Source organism: Ptychodera flava, chromosome 11, assembly GCF_041260155.1.
Source record: "Ptychodera flava strain L36383 chromosome 11, AS_Pfla_20210202, whole genome shotgun sequence".
Taxonomy (NCBI): Eukaryota; Metazoa; Hemichordata; class Enteropneusta; family Ptychoderidae; genus Ptychodera; species Ptychodera flava.
In genome coordinates this window covers 32,143,863-32,161,867 of record NC_091938.1, presented here as the reverse complement: position 1 = coordinate 32,161,867, position 18,005 = coordinate 32,143,863, and the positions used below count along the sequence as shown (strand labels likewise).

General features: G+C 37.6%; 1 long non-coding RNA gene across 1 annotated transcript in view; it reads right to left on the bottom strand.

The window, feature by feature from the left end:
- Positions 1-17,079, bottom strand: part of LOC139144116 (uncharacterized) — an 81,396-nt gene extending 64,317 nt beyond the window's left edge. The window contains exon 1 of the long non-coding RNA XR_011554746.1: positions 16,907-17,079. This is a non-coding gene — a long non-coding RNA (uncharacterized lncRNA). The remainder of the gene's footprint in view (positions 1-16,906) is intronic.
- Positions 17,080-18,005: the final 926 nt, after the last annotated feature.

Here is an 18,005-nt window from a genome sequence, read left to right as displayed (position 1 = left end):
TGTTCATATATAATGAAGAACAGTGTTTGGCTCTGACTCGATCGGTAAGACTGCAAGAAACATGTCTTTCTGAGCTCAGACGTGAGATGACGGAAGTTCACCAACAAGGCTCAACACAGGAAACGTGATGCACAATATGCATGGACAGAACAATAACTTGCACCTTTATTTGCACTGATAACCTTGTTAACTCGTCGCTCTTGAAAAATTAAATAGCCTTTCATTGCTGTCAGAAATGATGAACGCTCTTTGCTTCCTTGGCTCGACCAGGGGGCTCGACTCGTTGACTGCCGCGGCAGCTTTGATCGTGACGTTGAACTTGAAACCCGTCAATGTTGCTTGAGAAAACATTCTTACTGCTACTGGGATGATCGGTACCTGACTTTGGTTATCGTCTATGCTTATCATGTTGTTTGATTGACATTGACAGGGACTCTTTTGATTTGGTAGACAAGACAAAACGTTCGTAACAGAGCGTATTAAATATCACTGATGTAGAAATCAAACTTTTCAATCGCACATCAACGACGAAGAAACAAATTCATAAAAATTCCAATATCGACGGTATTTTGTATTTTACACTTATTATTTTAATACGCCATATTTACTTATGCTTCATTACCTCCCCACTTTTGCATTTCAAGCATTTGAAAATAAACTCTGAACAGCATATTTTGTTTACATTTTAAAAGTAGTCCGGGTCTCATATCCACCACATGAGGAATATGGATTCATCGTAGTTATATTCATATAGGGTGACGTCATACTTTAGGGATAACTGGGTTTATGCATGTGATAAAAGTAGAAATCCCTTTTCATCTTTAATTTTCTTCTACGCTCCAAAATCACTACTTTTCACGAATTCTTTATGTGTGACCACTTTTAAGCTTGTAATATTCATTTCTTTTACTTCATAGGCTGCAACGAACGTGAAGGTGTAGAACTTAAAGGAATATTTCTCCTGCCACCTTCCACCACACATAAGCAAGCATGTTGCGACGAATGCAAGAGCAAAGCGGAGTGTGTTTACTGGGTACACAAACAGTCGATATGTTTGTTGTATCCGTTTACATCAATGGAAAAACATTCAGCCAGATTACTTGGTTATAACGAAGGTAAGTATAAATGACAGGCAGATGTGTTGTTCCCACTCCATTCAAAGGACATGAGTGTATGTATGTATGTATGTATGTATGTATGTATGTATGTATGTATGTATGTATGTATGTATGTATGTATGTATGTATGTGTGTGTGTGTGTGTGTGTGTATGTATGTATGTATGTATGTATGTATGTATGTATGTATGTATGTATGTATGTATGTATGTATGTATGTATGTATGTATGTATGTGTGTGTGTGTGTGTGTGTGTGTGTGTGTGTGTGTGTGTGTGTGTGTGTGTGTGTGTGTGAGTGTGTGAGTGTGTATACGTGAGTGTATGTCGATAAACAGGAATATGGTATGAAGCAGCTGCTGAATTTCAACTGTAGACGAATTCCATACTTTCGTAACACCATAATGAAAACGTATCTGATCAAACGGTACATTAAATCTAGGAACATAAAAACTCAAAAGAGAAGTTGAGTGCGCCATGTACGAGTTAACATTTCATGAAGGATAAACAAGTTACTGGGGCAACGAGGTGCAGTCTGAGATAAACAATTATGGGCAATTATAGCTATCGAGTAAAAAAATACACTTACTAACATACATAACTTCAAACATTCTTAAGAGATCAGCCGAGGGAAAATCATATGGTAAATTTAAAAAGTATACGTAAAGTATGCTTTTGCAAAGTGAAAACCTTATCGATATTACATTCAGACGTATTACCCAAAACAATAATCTAATGAGCTCTTTATTAAGCCGAAGTACCATGCAAAGTGATTCTGCTTTGGGATAAACTGATGAAGACAACGGACGTTACCAATGCACATGCTCAAAATCAATCAATCTATGCATGTGACTGTTCCAACTTAAATTTTCATTAAGAATTAATCCTAATATAGTACCAAATTCAGCTTGGGAAATTTTTAACCAGCAATATGGACCAATAGTAAATTTGTTATTTCTATTTCCTAACAGCGCTTTTCAACTTTTGTGGACTTGTTGTCAGAATGGTATTATTTCAAGTAGTATTAATACGAATAGAGGTAAAGATCAACAATTCGAGATAGGTGCAATATCGCTGTTGATAGTACAATTTACCTCATTCAAATTCTTACCCTCGCAATAAATGTTTGTCATCTGTGTATGTATGTATGGACGAACTTTGCACAGACACAGGCATATCATTAAATATGAAGAATAACGGACCTAGAACTTAACCTTTCAGCTCTTTATTAAGCCATAGTACCGTACAAAACGATTGTGCTCAGTAATCTAATCTTCATTTCAACATTAGTTGAGCGTTTTCGTGGTCGATCAACTAAGCATTCGTATGATTAATGCTCATCTTCAGGATTATTGATCGGCATATAGAGAGTTTCATAGCACCGAGACTGTACTCTGTAGAACTGTGTCCGATATCTATCAGTGTATGGACGTCAACAAACGGCGTCGTGGACGTCGGTGTTACCTAAGCGCTGATCATTCTACATTACAACTATGGAGCATAATATTAGATGATAAAATAGTGTACTTGTTAGCTTACTTATCATCTCACCAATAGATCACAAAAAATGTCAATTTCTTGTAGTTTTTCAGAAACTGAGAATATTAAATTTAGTGTCCCACATGGCTCATGTCTTTGGCCCTCACTTTTCACAGCTTGTGCAAGTTTATTGCTGAATACAATCGATAGACACATTCGCAGCTTTCGGCAATGCTAATGATACTGACAGTTATAAAATGTTCACACCTAGAATGGGACATCAAAATAATGCTATGAATTTAGAAGGTTCTGACATTTATATCTAGATGTTGAATTGCAGAATGATTGAAGTTAAGTAGCAGCAAAACAGAGGTTATTCTTTTCGGCACTAGGCATTAATCAGTTAAGGCAACATTTGGTCATATTAGAATTGGGCGCCAAATCTTATCTAACTACCTGATCTTGTGTGGAGTCTTGGTGGGTGGTTGAATTACATCTGTCGATGGAATGCCGTGTAAATCAAGTATCAAGAAATGTGAATCATAATCTACACAGCAAACGACGTATATGTAAATCCTTGAGTCAAACAGCAACTGAAATGTTAGTTTATTCACTATTATATTATAGCTTTGTCAATACCAGTGAATTTGTGACGTCATACCCATACATTATTACTGATAATGTATTCCATTATTCAGCATTGCGGCCCCACAGCGAGCAAGTTTTGTTTTGGAAAACCTAAAAAGGACTGCGCATTTAAAAGGAGGGAAAGTATCGGATAAACCATGTAATACAATGTTTTACTGGACGATTATCACATTTTTTGAGTCTTCACGCACGCATTTGCCGTCTGTCTGGCTGGCGCTCCCGCTGGTTGTACTACCAAGTTTGTTGACAACATGGTTCGCTTCGTAGCCGTATAGGTGAAACAGAACTCAGTACGTTTGCAAACTCCTAGACGATACTGGGTTTGACACATGGCATATTATGTATGTCAGTGGCCATGTAAACGATGCAAGCATGAAAGGCTACTCGAACCAGCCGTAAACGGGCCAACAACAGCAGCTTGCTGTCATCAACCTTGACCGGAAGTGTCTACGGATATAGCTATACTACGGAGCCATTCAAAGTCTCGGTCCAAGGTCAGCTCCCGGGGGGGGGGGGTACCTGGTCTGAGGAGTGGTAGGGGTGTGCGGCCGCACGTACAAAACCCGGGGCCCATTTTAGACCTAAAATCTCGTTATTTTTGGACCCCATTTTAGACCGTATGACCTTTGACCCAGGTCAAAAGTCATAGTGTCAAAATTTGCAAAAACGTAATCGGGTAAAAAGCAAGCCTTTGCGTGACCGAGCTACCAGCAGAGCTTACCACTATACTGCATTTACGGCTATGTTGTTGCTAGCCAAGCCATATGATTTCCCAAAAACATTTTTGGAAATACTAAAAAAAATGAGTGAAAGAAACTATCTTTCACCCTCACCAAGTTTTGTCCAGCTTCTGAAATTATCACTTATCTGCAGTTTAATACAGTCTAACTGGTGGTTTTTAAAATTCCAAACTACAAGCAGCCTCGCCGTACTTCAATAAGGCACTGCCAGTTTTCCCATGGTCGACCTGTTATGAGAGTAGTAGTAGAGCCATTTTGCTTCGATATTTTCTATTGGGTAAAATTCTTCCATACATGGAATTCTGACCAATTAGTGACAGTGTTTTAAAACAAAGTCTATATTTATTTTGGATAAAGCCAGGGGGTCTCTTTAATGGTTCCGCTGCCACACAAAAAGATATCGATGCTTATTGAGTGCAGCTCAAAACCCTGCTAGGAAGAACTGACAATTGGAATTTTGTTCTTGTGTGGCACTCAAAAATCGACCCCATTTTAGACCCTGGTTTACTGTGAATTGATACCCCCATTTTAGACCAAGTTGCTGAAATACCCACCCCATTGGGCGGCACGTATACATATTGGCAAGTAATGGAAGTACCCCCCCCCCGGGGGTCAGCTACTACCAACAATCATGACCTTTGACTCTCCGTTGATCTAACATCTCGGCCACCTAATTCTGATGCACTGACTGTAATCGGAGACAACTTTCATTCATCGTTTTTTTCTCCATGTCTGTGATTTTACCTTGCCTTGTTCTCGATATCGCGACGGTACCGAAACCCTCCAGTATGTTTGTCAACTGTACCTTTCAAGCACCCGTTTACGTCAAGTTCTGTTGTTCGCCGAAATAAAATAGCTCTTCTCAAGAAGCCATCGAAAATTAAATTTATAGACACAATTATTATTGAAATATAAACATTTGAATAACAATGTTGAACTCTGTTGATATCGTTTGCAATGAATGCTGTACTACTAGCGACATAATAATGATCGTATTGATCAGCTGATACCATGGCATGCAGCTCGCTGATCATGCTGATGTTGATGCATGAACATTCCGTTTTCTTCATCTCTGGCATTTCACCGTGTCGGCTTTTTGAATGGCATGATATTTAAAGGTGATGTTTCAAGTTCGATATAGACGGTAGGGATGCAGTTACGTTTCATTTCCTTCGAAAATACATCAATTTTCAATTCAAATGAACCGTGAAAGTGCTGGTCATTTTTTGTGCTGAACGCGTGTTCAGTGCAGCATGCAGTGCACTGTGCAAGTGTGGAGAGCATGTAATATGTCAGAGTCAGGGCCGATCATCCTGGACGACGCTCACTAACTTCAAACTCAGTTTAAATTTCCTTTTTATTCGTTTTCTACAACTACAAATTCACTGGCATTGCCAAAACTATAAAATAATAGCAATAATGCACCCCATCCCGGCCCATAATGGACTAAAGCAAACTTTGCACTCCATAATGTACTCGGCTTCGCCTCGTACATTATGTCGTGCAAAGTTTGCTTTCGTCCATTATGAGCCGGGAGGGGGTGCATTATTGCTTAAATAACGTCTTATCTTGATTACGTAAACTCGATTACGTAAACTCGATTACGTATAAAATGCCTGTCTTTATTTTATAAGTCACAACGTTTACAAAATTAAATGCTATGTGTCATCAGGGGTCTAAAGAAATGTGATAATGTGTCAAAAGCAACGGTAGAATTACATAGGCTGCATGTAAAAGCCAGAGCAGAATTATTTTATTAGTTTACAATACATCACAAGCCAAGTTACCGCAGTACATCACAGATATGATTGAGGTTAAAAGTAACTCCATATACAACTGAAGAACCAATAGCCTTCAGAATTTATCTGTAACTACGTTATAAAGGCCAAAAAATGTGCTGTTCCGATTACCCGACCTTCCCCAATTTTATCCCCGACCCTAGACTTTTTAAGAGCTTCGTAAACCTGGAAGTAAAAATAACGATACGAAAAAAACGTGAAACGCATGAAATCACGCGAGAACTATGACGAATCGCGCAAATCATGCAAGAACTATGATGTCATTCTTTTGCAGGGATGCCAGACGCTCACTGAAAACTTACGGCATGACACTGACAGTTGTTGCACACTGAACGGTTTCCGGTTTTCAAACTATGTATCTCAAAAAGAATCAGGTCTAATTTAATAAAATTTTCGATAAAAAATTCCAATTCAACTGCTAATTCTACCATGCTATTTTTTTAAAATAAACAAACAAAAAAACGTGTCATTTTAGCGCTCAAAATAAAGCATTATTTTTCGCCATACAGCGTGCCGTACAGTGGGACGCACATTTCTCAGGCCACTACTTCCTATGTTAGAATGGAATGGCTCGTTACGGTATGTTGTTCAGTGCCTTAACGGCGTTTTGTAGGTAGGCTTTCTCTAAAATGCAAGTAAAATTTTCAGTGATCACAGTTAGTATACCAAACAGCAACTGTTACTCTATTAAAATTTGTGGAAAGTTTGAAGCATTTTCATGGCCGCTTTCTGATGTAATCTTTCATTTACATTCTTGTTGTCATTTCCGAACCGCGCCATACATAGCGCGGCCATTTTATGCAGGCCAAGTGAAAACCCGGAAGTGTTTTGTGATAGTGAATCGAGCAAATTTTGATCAATACGGCTAGTTTTCAATCGGATTCGAACCCACAACATACGGCATCAGTCGCCTAGCTGAGAGGCCATAGACAGAACCGCTCGGCTAAATCTCCACTCCCAAAAAGAGTGGTTTACTTTTTATAGTCATTCTATCATTGAAATATAAACCTTACACCACAACCTGTGTTAAGGTCAGTTCTGAGTAGTTTCAAATAGTCTGTGCGTTCGGAATTTACCGTGAATTTAGCCGTACGTACTTCGTTGAACAGACCCTAACTGCCAACGCTACGATCAGCTGTTTTCAACCCTGGTAGTTTAACGAACATTTAACTGTGTTCACTTTTCATCTGTTGATGTTACACAAAATTTACAAATGATATTTGACAACAGAAATGAATACTCTTTCAATGATGTATGGGAATAAAATCAGCATGGCATGCAAATAAATGTATGTAAACAACCTTTAATTTTAAACAGCATTAACGTAAACTGGGGAAAATGACAGAAGGGGTAGTGCAGGTATCGGGAATTGAAAAACAAGACAAGATGAAAGACGGGCAAATGAAGAGAGAATCGAAAATCTAAGGAAAGAACCAAGAGCAAAGGAAAAAGTCATAACCCTGACTCTAGATTTTAAAGGCCCAATAGCTGCTAATTTTATGCATTATTTTCATGATTTTATTTTCGAACCAGAATTGGTTCGTTTAAATGTACTTGCTGAAGGACGTGTATTGAAGTATCACTGCTCGCTGATTTGGACCATGCCTACACGTTTTAACAGGTTTAATAATAAATGGGTGCCGCCCCCATAAAAGGCACACCCATGGAAAAATACAAAAAACAGTATTTTCCGGCACATATACATCGTGATCATTACAGAAACAAGTATGATGCCATTTACTTGAATGCATCACACGGTGGCTAACATTTTGTTGTTGTAATCTTTATTTTCTCTGTCATATGACAAGTTTTTGAAAATGGCGGGAAATCTAAAATGACGTTCAAAGTTTTGCATTTACATGCCACTCATAACACTCATGGCAGCGTTATACACATTTTCAGTCTCTAATGGGTCTAATTCAAAGAAACCTCTTGGAAAACTAAGGATATTTTGAGATCGGTTTATTAACATTTGTAGCTATTGGGGCTTTAATGCAAAAGGAAAATTGAGTACAACATGATGACAGCTTTTTTTTTGTGGGGGGGGGGGGTGTAATATTCTTGTGTAAAAAAGGACAGCTCCAGGGGTATTATTGTGTGAGTTGATCAGTTGAACAGAGACTTATTTTATTCATATTCCTATGATTTTGGTTTTTTGAATATCAGAATTTCTCAAATGTAACATTTAAGCAATTTTACAGATCTAAAATATACTTTTTTCTTTCTGTTATTACCCAAGTTTAACTGTGAAAAACTTTGGTACAGCTAGCGTAACAACTCTGAGAGTTACAGCTGTTAGAGAATGGGGAAAAATGACTATTTTATTGACATTCCGTTCAACATTTTTGGCTCTCCTTGATTGTCAGTGTATCTCAAATACGAACTTCAAGTAATTTTACAAATCTAAATGCATGTATTCTTTTGCATTATCTCGCAATATTAAGTGTTCAAAATTTGACATAGCTAGCTTAAAAACTCTGAAAGTATATTAGTTTGACAATGGCAAAAATAGCTTTTTGACTGATAGTATACAGTGCCGTCCAATTTTCAACTCTCTCACAAAACTTTGGCATTTTCAAGTCTCTGTGTAAAGAAAACAAAAGCTCCTTATACCTTACTCTTACAATATAGTGCATAAAAGTATTTTAAAGCAGATCAGTTGAGAATTAATGTTATTATACAACTATATTTTTTCATAGGTATACCCATAAAATGACTCTTAGAGTCATATGTTGAAATTTTTTGACAATTTCTCAAAAAAATTGAGCATATTTTAATTCTACAAAAAATCTGAACTCTGGAAGTAGACAAGATAAAACAGTCATTCAAACAATTTTTTGAATCCTGAGACAAGATCTTCAAGAAAAAGTAAGTAAGTTTAACCAAGAACAAAAAGGGCCCGGCATCCCTACTTATAGCAGGCCCTGTCTCAAACAAAATGGCGACTCACGATTGACATAACGTGTACTAAATTTCGTTTCGCAAATGCGATCATGGCGAAGAAAGGTCGATTTTGTCTTCTACATTCGAAGAAGTTTTGGAGGAACACAATCCAGGTTTTTCTGAATGTAAAATGTATACTATTCTAGTTTAATGTGCCAGTGATGCTGCGGGCCCATGGTTGGAAGTACAGCGGACAAATATACAGGTTGGCGAGGCTACAAACAACTTCAACGTAAAGTATGTTCGTTTTTCTTGCGAGCGACTGCAAAAACTGAGGATTTACCTGTGGATAAACAGTTCACTTTCCTGTCAAAGAATTATAATTCAGCCATATCATTTTCCGTGGCAGTCTAATAAATCACACTCTTCAATTCTACCGATGAATATTTTATTTAAATATATAGGCATTCAATTTGAGTGCGTTTCATGACGAAATTGTTCACAAGTAGTTTGTTTGAACGCGTACAAAATGCACATTGAGATGTAGAAAAAATGAAAAAAATTACCCTACCTACCTACCCTATTTTTGAAAACCATGTAATCGGAACAGCACATTTTTTGCCTAAGATTAACAATTTGGAATTCACCTTTTGTGGCCCTTACCTTTCGAATTCTCTCCCAGATAGCTGAATTGTTTAAACAATTAAAAGCAATTTAAGCATACGCTTAAGACACATCTATAAAAAATAGTTAATCTGTAATGTGTTGCAATAGTTGTTTCTTTGATTTTTTATTGTCTGGAGTTTGAATTTTATTTTTGAATTGAGTTTTTTAACCCCTTGACTACCTATGGCGCCGGATATATCCGGCGCCATATTGAATTACCATATACCTTGAGTGCCGGAAATATCCGGCACAGTACAATAGTCGTATTTGCTTCGTTTTTGTCGCTAAAAATCCCGTAATTTCGGCGTCGGCACGCAGCGCAACTAAGATTGATGTATTCCGATCTGGCCTGAATGTGATTGCGCCCCCGTACGTCCGAGTATGGCCAAAATCCGGAAGCAAATGTCGTGACCCATGACCTCGACCCTAAAAGGTCAGACTGATCACAGAAGCCTCGCGCTGATTGTTTACAGTTTTCAGAAGTACGGACTATTGCGAAGATGTTTATGGTTAGTTTTTTTAATGAAGTGAAATGTTTATTTATGGAAAACAAATTATTTATATGTAAATATGTTCTGTTAACAGCAATATTCGTGAATGAAACTAGAGGAAATACAATTTTTACTATAAGCCAGTGAAATTTTATAGCAGCCATATTATCAATATGACTGTACACATGACTGGTCATGTGTTTGGTCATGTGATATGTTGTTCCCCAAAATGTATTTTTAAATATTGTGAATTATTTTTCGATAAATTATAACCATTTTAAATGATTGTTTCTGCAACAAAGACATAAGGCAGGTGTTTACAAATATAATATGTGTTGATTTTCAAATACAGAATCATGTCAGATGCTGATGTTTGTGGTTCATTTACTCTGCCTTTTTTGAGAAAAATCTTAGATAGGTACATTTATAAATAAAGTAAAGAGTAGTTTATATTACATATGTGTAAAGACAATGCCATGAAAATTGCAATTGTATTCAAATTTGCGTCACTTTATTGGTTCAAAACACGTCCTGATGCTTCAAATATTCATATTCTTTGCAAACTCTGGTCACGTGATGTGTCATGTGATCAGTCACGTGACCTGGAAATACAAAACTTATGTATGAAAAAGTTGGAAATTTCATACTGATTCAGAAAATATATGGTTTATTGGTACTTACTTAATTTTTACTCTAAGCAGTGTTCATGCAATGACCACACCCAAGATTTTATCAATATTTACATAAGGGGCCTGGTATATAGGAATACATTGGCCTTGGTAGTCAAGGGGTTAAATACGATTTTATAAATTTGTAATTACTTGCTCCATTAAACCCTGTACAACACCTCCAGTTATAATACGACGATCACAGTTATAAAGCATACACGAAACAAATTTTTGACGATTAGAAAGGTGAAATTTTTACCATTCAATGACACTCTTTCACAAGCCACAAGACAGTTCAGGCAGAAAAATGCTGCGATCGATAAGATCAAATGCGTTTGACAAATTAAGTAAACGAGCACTATTTAAGTAACCTTTGATTATATTCCTCAAAATTGTATCAGTCAAGCGAAGGAAAACTACCTGGTATAATAAGTGTCTTGTGAAGTCAGACTGATTTTCAAGCAATAGCCAGGTGCAAGAAGAATGCCTGTTTAAATAATTGAAAATATGTATTTGTAGAATCTTTGAGAGTGCTGGTGAGACAGAAATCGGTCGATACTTAGACAGATCGGAAATACCGCCTTCTTATAGAGAGTTAGAACAACTCCCGCACACTGAAAATTGTCAGAAAATAAGAATGACGAAAAGTCATATTAGATTAACAAAAAGTCAAAATATAACTTATAATAGATGCATTAATTTTCAGGAATTTGCAAAAACATTACCAGCACCAGTAGAGGTCACAAGTTATAATGATCCATGCACAAACCCACTCCTTAATGGTGGAGAGTCTGTCTCAAAATAGATCACATTGACCGACAAATCGTGTAAGAAATCTTGAAAATAATCATCGTTGTAAGTATCGCTAGTGTTATGAAGGTCATTCTCCCCACTCATGACCTTAATCTAGAACATTCTGAAGGTCGCATGTTTAAGGTCATCCTCCTCCATGACCTTGAATTTATTTTGCTAAGTTTTGAACTTTGTAGGAGTTTATATTTAGTACAAGTGGAGATATTTAGAACAGTTATGTGCATACCAATAGAAATTCTAGACTTTTCTGACATCCTCTGGATAGAAAAATTTAGTATAAATACTGGACGGTACAGAATTTCAGACAGACTATCAGCATCAATACAGTGTTTATTTCATTTGTCAGCAAACCATTTTGGTCCTTTTCATACGAAACCAGTGAAGGGAAATTTAATTCCCCTCTTTATCAAAGAATTTCTCGAAAGAGAAAAAGAAATCAAATTATAACAGTTCAAAAATTTCAAGTAACAATCCTACATCATGAGATCCCAAGTCTCTGTCCCTTTCTGAATCACAAGTTGGTACTACTTCGTGTCATTATTGTAAGAAAGAATGTCAATTAATATGAAAAGTCGAAGCTGTCTTAGTGAAGTAAAATGATGACTTGACGTACTTTGTTAAATGGTAATGCATATTTGCTATATGATGATAGGCATTCGCTATATTGTGATAGGCATTTGTTATATTTTGATGGCATTTGTTGTATTGTGATTGGCATAAGACACCTCCCTAGTTTAGTGCAAAAAGCCAACAATCACCACTCAAAAATAGACGATAGTATGACTTCAACGATTACAAATACGAAGTTGTTGATGACTGACCAATTAAGGATTTAGAAGACCATCAACCTGCATATTTACAAACGACAGCTGATGTATCTGACTGCCTGCCAATTGACACTTTTAAGGTCGTTTGGTATGTGTTTGGGCCTATGCATGAAGAGCTGTAATGGATATACTATTTGTTGGACAGGGAGTGTAAGCATGAGCATAATGTTGTAAATTATTTAGTCGTTAAAATTTCCTTTAAAACCTAGTAAACTAATTTAAGATGCTAAAATGATGTGACATTGACATTCATCTACTGGAATGGCAGGCGAAACTAAATTTTGCCCTTGTACTTTCTGTAACATTCCGTTATTAACCTTCTGTGGCCCCTGCTCGATATAATAGAATAATCCACAACGACCGCTTGTTGCTTTGCTGCATGCTGCAAGCTTATCCACGATGTATGTGTTACCATTTCATGCACGGGATTATTGTATGTGTTTAACAGTTTTTTTACCTTGAATCATGAATTCTTACCATTGAGTACAATGAATTTCATTGCCATATCATTACTTTACTCGACACAGACCTTAGATTCAAAGAAAGGATGGTTGTTTTGATGTGCAGCAAATGCATGTATTGCATACGCGTTTACTGCATGATGCCAATTAGGTGAATACATGATTAACTTTCTGTTTTGAATTTTCTCCGTTTTTCAAGTATGTTTAAAAGTTTTATTTCACTTCACCAGTCATTTGATCAGAAAGGGATTGTTTGAGCAGTTGAATTTTAATAGCGATTAAAAAACAATATGTCAGTTAGATTGGGAAGTCATCGCTATTGATCACTTTGCTGTATCTTTTAAAGAACGGTTGCCATTTACATGAGTGTAGTTTCGACTTTCGACTTATAAATGATGGATTAGTAAGGTTGATTCGACAACACTGTTATACCAAAAATAAAACTCATTTGCCTTCACAATGAGATTAATAACAGTATTCTTGATCCGCCTTGATTCCAAAGAACTCTTACAAGCAGTAACCTTGGCATATTTAAGAGACAAATCTCGCATTCTCATAACATCCACAATATCACTAGTTAACCATGCATACCCATCGTTCAAAAGAAAAGTAACAATCACAAACCTCATTTAAAATACAGACTCACTATCAAAACCGCTGTCAATATCTATTTCAGAGTTGAAGTGTTTCAAAGGCCGTGGGAACTTTGATATTGACGCTAGACTTTTTAGGACGACCGCCTAATTACGACCAGCTATAAACAGCATAGTGGTCAGAAAGGCATAATATTGGAAATACAACACTTTGGTAAGATTTCACTTTTTTGGCAAGGCCCATCATCAACTCATCGTACCATATCAAATGAAATAAGAGAAAGAAAAATAAAGTGCTAAGAACCCCCGTTCAGAAAGAACTTCAACATTGAGATCACTACATACATGATCATTTCTTTAGTTTCATGGAAGGCTTTCTCGGTTATCTGAACAACTGACAAATCAATAACAAATGAGCTTGGCAGACGATGATAAATTGTACCAATGAGAAAGTAACTACGTTTGTTGGCTTAATCCAATGCGCACAATTTCAGGTCGATAACTTTTTAAATCACGTGTCCTAGCACGGCTAATATTAGATTTTAGGTGCATGATACGACCGCCACCTGCTTTATCATCGTGATCTTAACGCTCTTAATTGTAATTATCAGCATTAAATGTCAGAATTCGAAAAACTTTCTGCAAGAAAATTTCTGGCATTACAAATTACATGACTGAAGAGAAAAAAGATCACATTCAGTAACAAAACACAATAGTTTAATCTGGTCAATCATGTTTAATAAATTTTTTAGCATTCGATGAACAAACCATAAAACCATTACTGGGTTTATGGTGTTTCAGCAACTTAAATCTGTTCGTCACCGGCTATCACTTCTTTGTCGGGGATCTAGCGGTTTCAGCGATCAAGAGTGCGATATTTCTGATTGTATCCAGTATTACAGCAGCTCCAACGCTCAATACTAGCATTGTATCAGCATACTTTCTGAACATGACCGTCTTCCCCACACATGTAAGATTTATCGCGGCTTTTACTCGTTACAGCGTCATTGTAAGGGCGACCATTGTAGAAGTAAGGTTGATTTTTATACGCTGTTTAATGTTAAAAATATAAATCGGTGAATCGGTCTAAAACTACATATTGCTGTGCTGATTCTATATTGTATCAGACAACAATTAACGTTTTGAAGCTAGAGATCAAAGCCGGCTTAGGAAATATGAATTCTCTCTGAGCAAGAAGTGGAGACGAGAAGATGGGAATTATTGCGGTACATGAACGGCATTCTCAAAAATTTGCAAGGAGAATATTTACCTCCTCCACGACAGACTGGACCTCGGGGTTGTTAAATCTCCGGAAAATAGACAGTAGGTTGACCTTGCTGTTCACCATCAGCCTGAAACTAATAGTTTGTGCTGAAGAGTATATTTCAAGGCCCTATGTATATAATTTATTTTTTCCCCGGGAGTTTTTCTAAATCAATTAAAAATTGCAAAAGTTACCCCTATCTATAAAAGGGATGCCCACAGACTCTGGAAATTATCGCCCAATTTCTGTATTACCAAAGCTCAGCAAAGTATTTTTGAAAATAATAAATAAGCAGATCACCTCTTACTTAAATAGTTTTGCGTGACTAAAGGTAATGAGGAAAAGAAAAGCTGTGGTTGAATGGCAGCAAGATCCACGGCATGGAGAATCCGTCAGGGACGCTGAACTGAAAATACATCCACCCTTCCGCGGCAAAAAATGTCAAAGTTGCCTGCACAGCCGATCCCAACAATGAAGGGAAAAAACAAGCTGAAAAACACAGTTGAATCCAACAATGTGGTAAAAATAAGACAGCGCTACAAGAGCAGCTGACATTCCACCGAAATGGAAAATGTAAAAACAGCAACACCCGACATTGGGGACCTGTAATGGGCTGTAAGCACAGCAACAAGTCGCGTGGGGAGTGGTATGTAGCAAGATTCACACACATGATTCCCATGCCCTGGTCTGATGCCACTCTGTCGACATTTCGACCGGACCACAGCTAAAACTTCAAAAAATATAAAATGATGCCAATGCTCGACAAGCGCGAAGTAGAGCACGCCGTACACTCCGAAAGTCCCGGCGAATACCCAGCTCGTTAAAGTGTACCCCGTCCCTGTGGAATACTTGTAGCGATGACCGCCATAACCCGACATGTGACCCGAAAAACACAAAGGGATTTCCCGCCAAAGACTCCCTCAAGTGTTTGTACAGCGCGTCTACACGTGCAATGAAGTTTTCCGGACACCGGGTACGATGCAAACCTTGGCGAACAACTAATACTCGAACCGTTACGTTGAAATGCCGAAAGATATTCTGCATGAAAAAATAATATAAATAAATAAATAAATAATCTCTGAGCAATAGCCTCGAGTGAATCATGCACTCTACAGAGATGGTCTGTACCGATGTCTAAAAATACTAAATCCGCGATACGTCTCTCACGTACGATGCCCTCAGAGAACGTTACCTCCGCTGATAGGCCCTACCCACAAGACACGCACGTCGGACAAACAGAAAACCAGATATGAACTGAATGGCCTCGCGTGCACATTTTGTAAAGTACTTCTTGGGGTATTGGCTTTATGAAGAAGGAAAATGTGTCAATAGATGACAAAATTTGTTCCCGAATTCTCAAAATCATCTGTGCCGCGCCGTGTAGCAGCAAAATGAGTTCGTGACCTTTGAAGTACGCGTTTCAAAAAATAATACCCATGGGAACATGCTCACCACGCCACGCAACTCATGTACAGCTGACTATGGTGCACTTGTCAGGCGATGGTCGATGATTCTGGTTATTGCCTATATTGTCAAGTTCAATGCCTAATTTACGGAAACACGAACTCTGTCTAGTGTATTCGAAGCTCTGCGTACAGGTTGTGCACACGCCTCTACCACGTGGTGTCCTGTGGACAGTGTGGTACAAGCCGTCGGCCTACCACCGTACCGCCGGGAAACGCAGACCTATTGTACGCAGGAGCTAGCCTACTGCTGCTGATTTAACATCAATGCCAACATGGAAATCTCATGAAAAATTTGTCATTGTTGGTTCTGTAGCTAATACAATCTTGAAAAGCAACTTAAAAGACACAGACTGTCAATACGTCGCCATAATATTATGCTGATCTCAGCGGAACCATGCCGGAATATAAATTCGCTGACACACACACAAGATTGAAAAGTGTCACTCTACATCTCATTCTCAGAGAAAATGGAGCTTTTGGTTCGCTATGTCCAGAGTAACCCACACGATTCTTAAAGTCAAACGTCGACACGACGACATCAACAGTCAAACCTCAAGATTAGCGATCAGCGCGGCCGAGTGACTGAATTCAGAAATCACTTTGTGTAAAATGTTTTAGTATAGCGCCCTCAAACATACTTATTTAGCCTCCCCATAGACTTATACAGGCCACAAATTTTCTTTTACTCATAACTTGATAAATTCGCAAAGCACAACCACCAAAAACTAATCAGTTCTTGCAAATTTGAAGAACAAATTGTGTGCGAAATGTGATCGGAATCTGCCAAGCCGTTTTTGAGATATCGTGGTAACAGACAGACACACAGAAACGCCTAAACCATAACCTCGCTGCGCGCATGCGCACGCGAGGTAAAAACTGAGTGAGTTTCTGACCGTATATTTTCCTTGACGGCGTATGAAAGAATGCCCCAAAAGTAGTACACGGATAGGGGCATGGTGTCTTGTGAAGAAAGGATTATATAAATACCGTTACCGTTGTTAAAGTTCAGATGAGGTCCAGCTGCCGAAATGGCAGTCTTGCCTGGAGGACCGTCTCAGGGCAAAAGAGGATAGGACAAGCCTACACGATGACCTCTTGACCCCTGCCACAGGTGGCGCTGTATGAACGTTTGCAGGAGATAAAATTCCTTACTTTTGTAACTTCTTTTCTTTGTTCTATCACCGTCAATATGCGTTTAGAGAAAAATTTAGCACAAAACTTGCCATTCTGATGAAATTGACAGGGAAAGAACAGTTATTGGGTTATTTTTAGACTTGAAAAAAGCTTTTGATACCGTTTATCACAGTATCTTAATCGACAAATTATATGCATATGGAATACGTGGGTGGCCTTGGATCTCTTTATAAACTACCTCTCCGATAGGAAACAACTTGAATGTGTTAATGGGGTTCAGTCCCAAGAACTTCCAATTACCTGTGGAGTCCCACAGAGGTCTGTACTCGGACCTACTCTTTTTCTCATTTTCTCATTTATGTCAATGACCTGGCAAAGTGTACAGATTTCTTTGATAGTCGCTTATTTGCTGATGATACTTGTTTATTTCATTCTTTTGACTCAAGTGAAGTCATAGATTTACATTATGTTAATGAAAAGTTACAGCATGTAGTTGACTGGTGTAGTAATTACAAACTGACAATAAATAAGAAAGAGCCTGAGTATGTAATATTCCGGGGTTAAAAATAGACTAGTGCAATGCCACGGCATAATCAGTATTAATCAAAGTAAAACTTAAGTTGCCCACGCGGTAATAGTTGAAAAATGCAAGATTAATTGAAGAACAGATTTTGTCATCAAATTTACCAAACGAAAATGATTTGTGTATACCTATGATATAAAAGCAAGCATGGGATCTCTGAAGTTTCATGGGTTCAATGGAAGACCAAAATATTTCTTTAATATTACATGACACATGAATATTAATCAGCTTTTATTAGAGTAAACAAAGTAAGACAAATTATCATTAAAATGGACAAATAATATGCATTTTTCAAGTAACACCATACAATGCTATAGAAAGAACAAACTCAGGAATTTACACAACAACTAAAATAAAGTTACAGAAATCTAAACT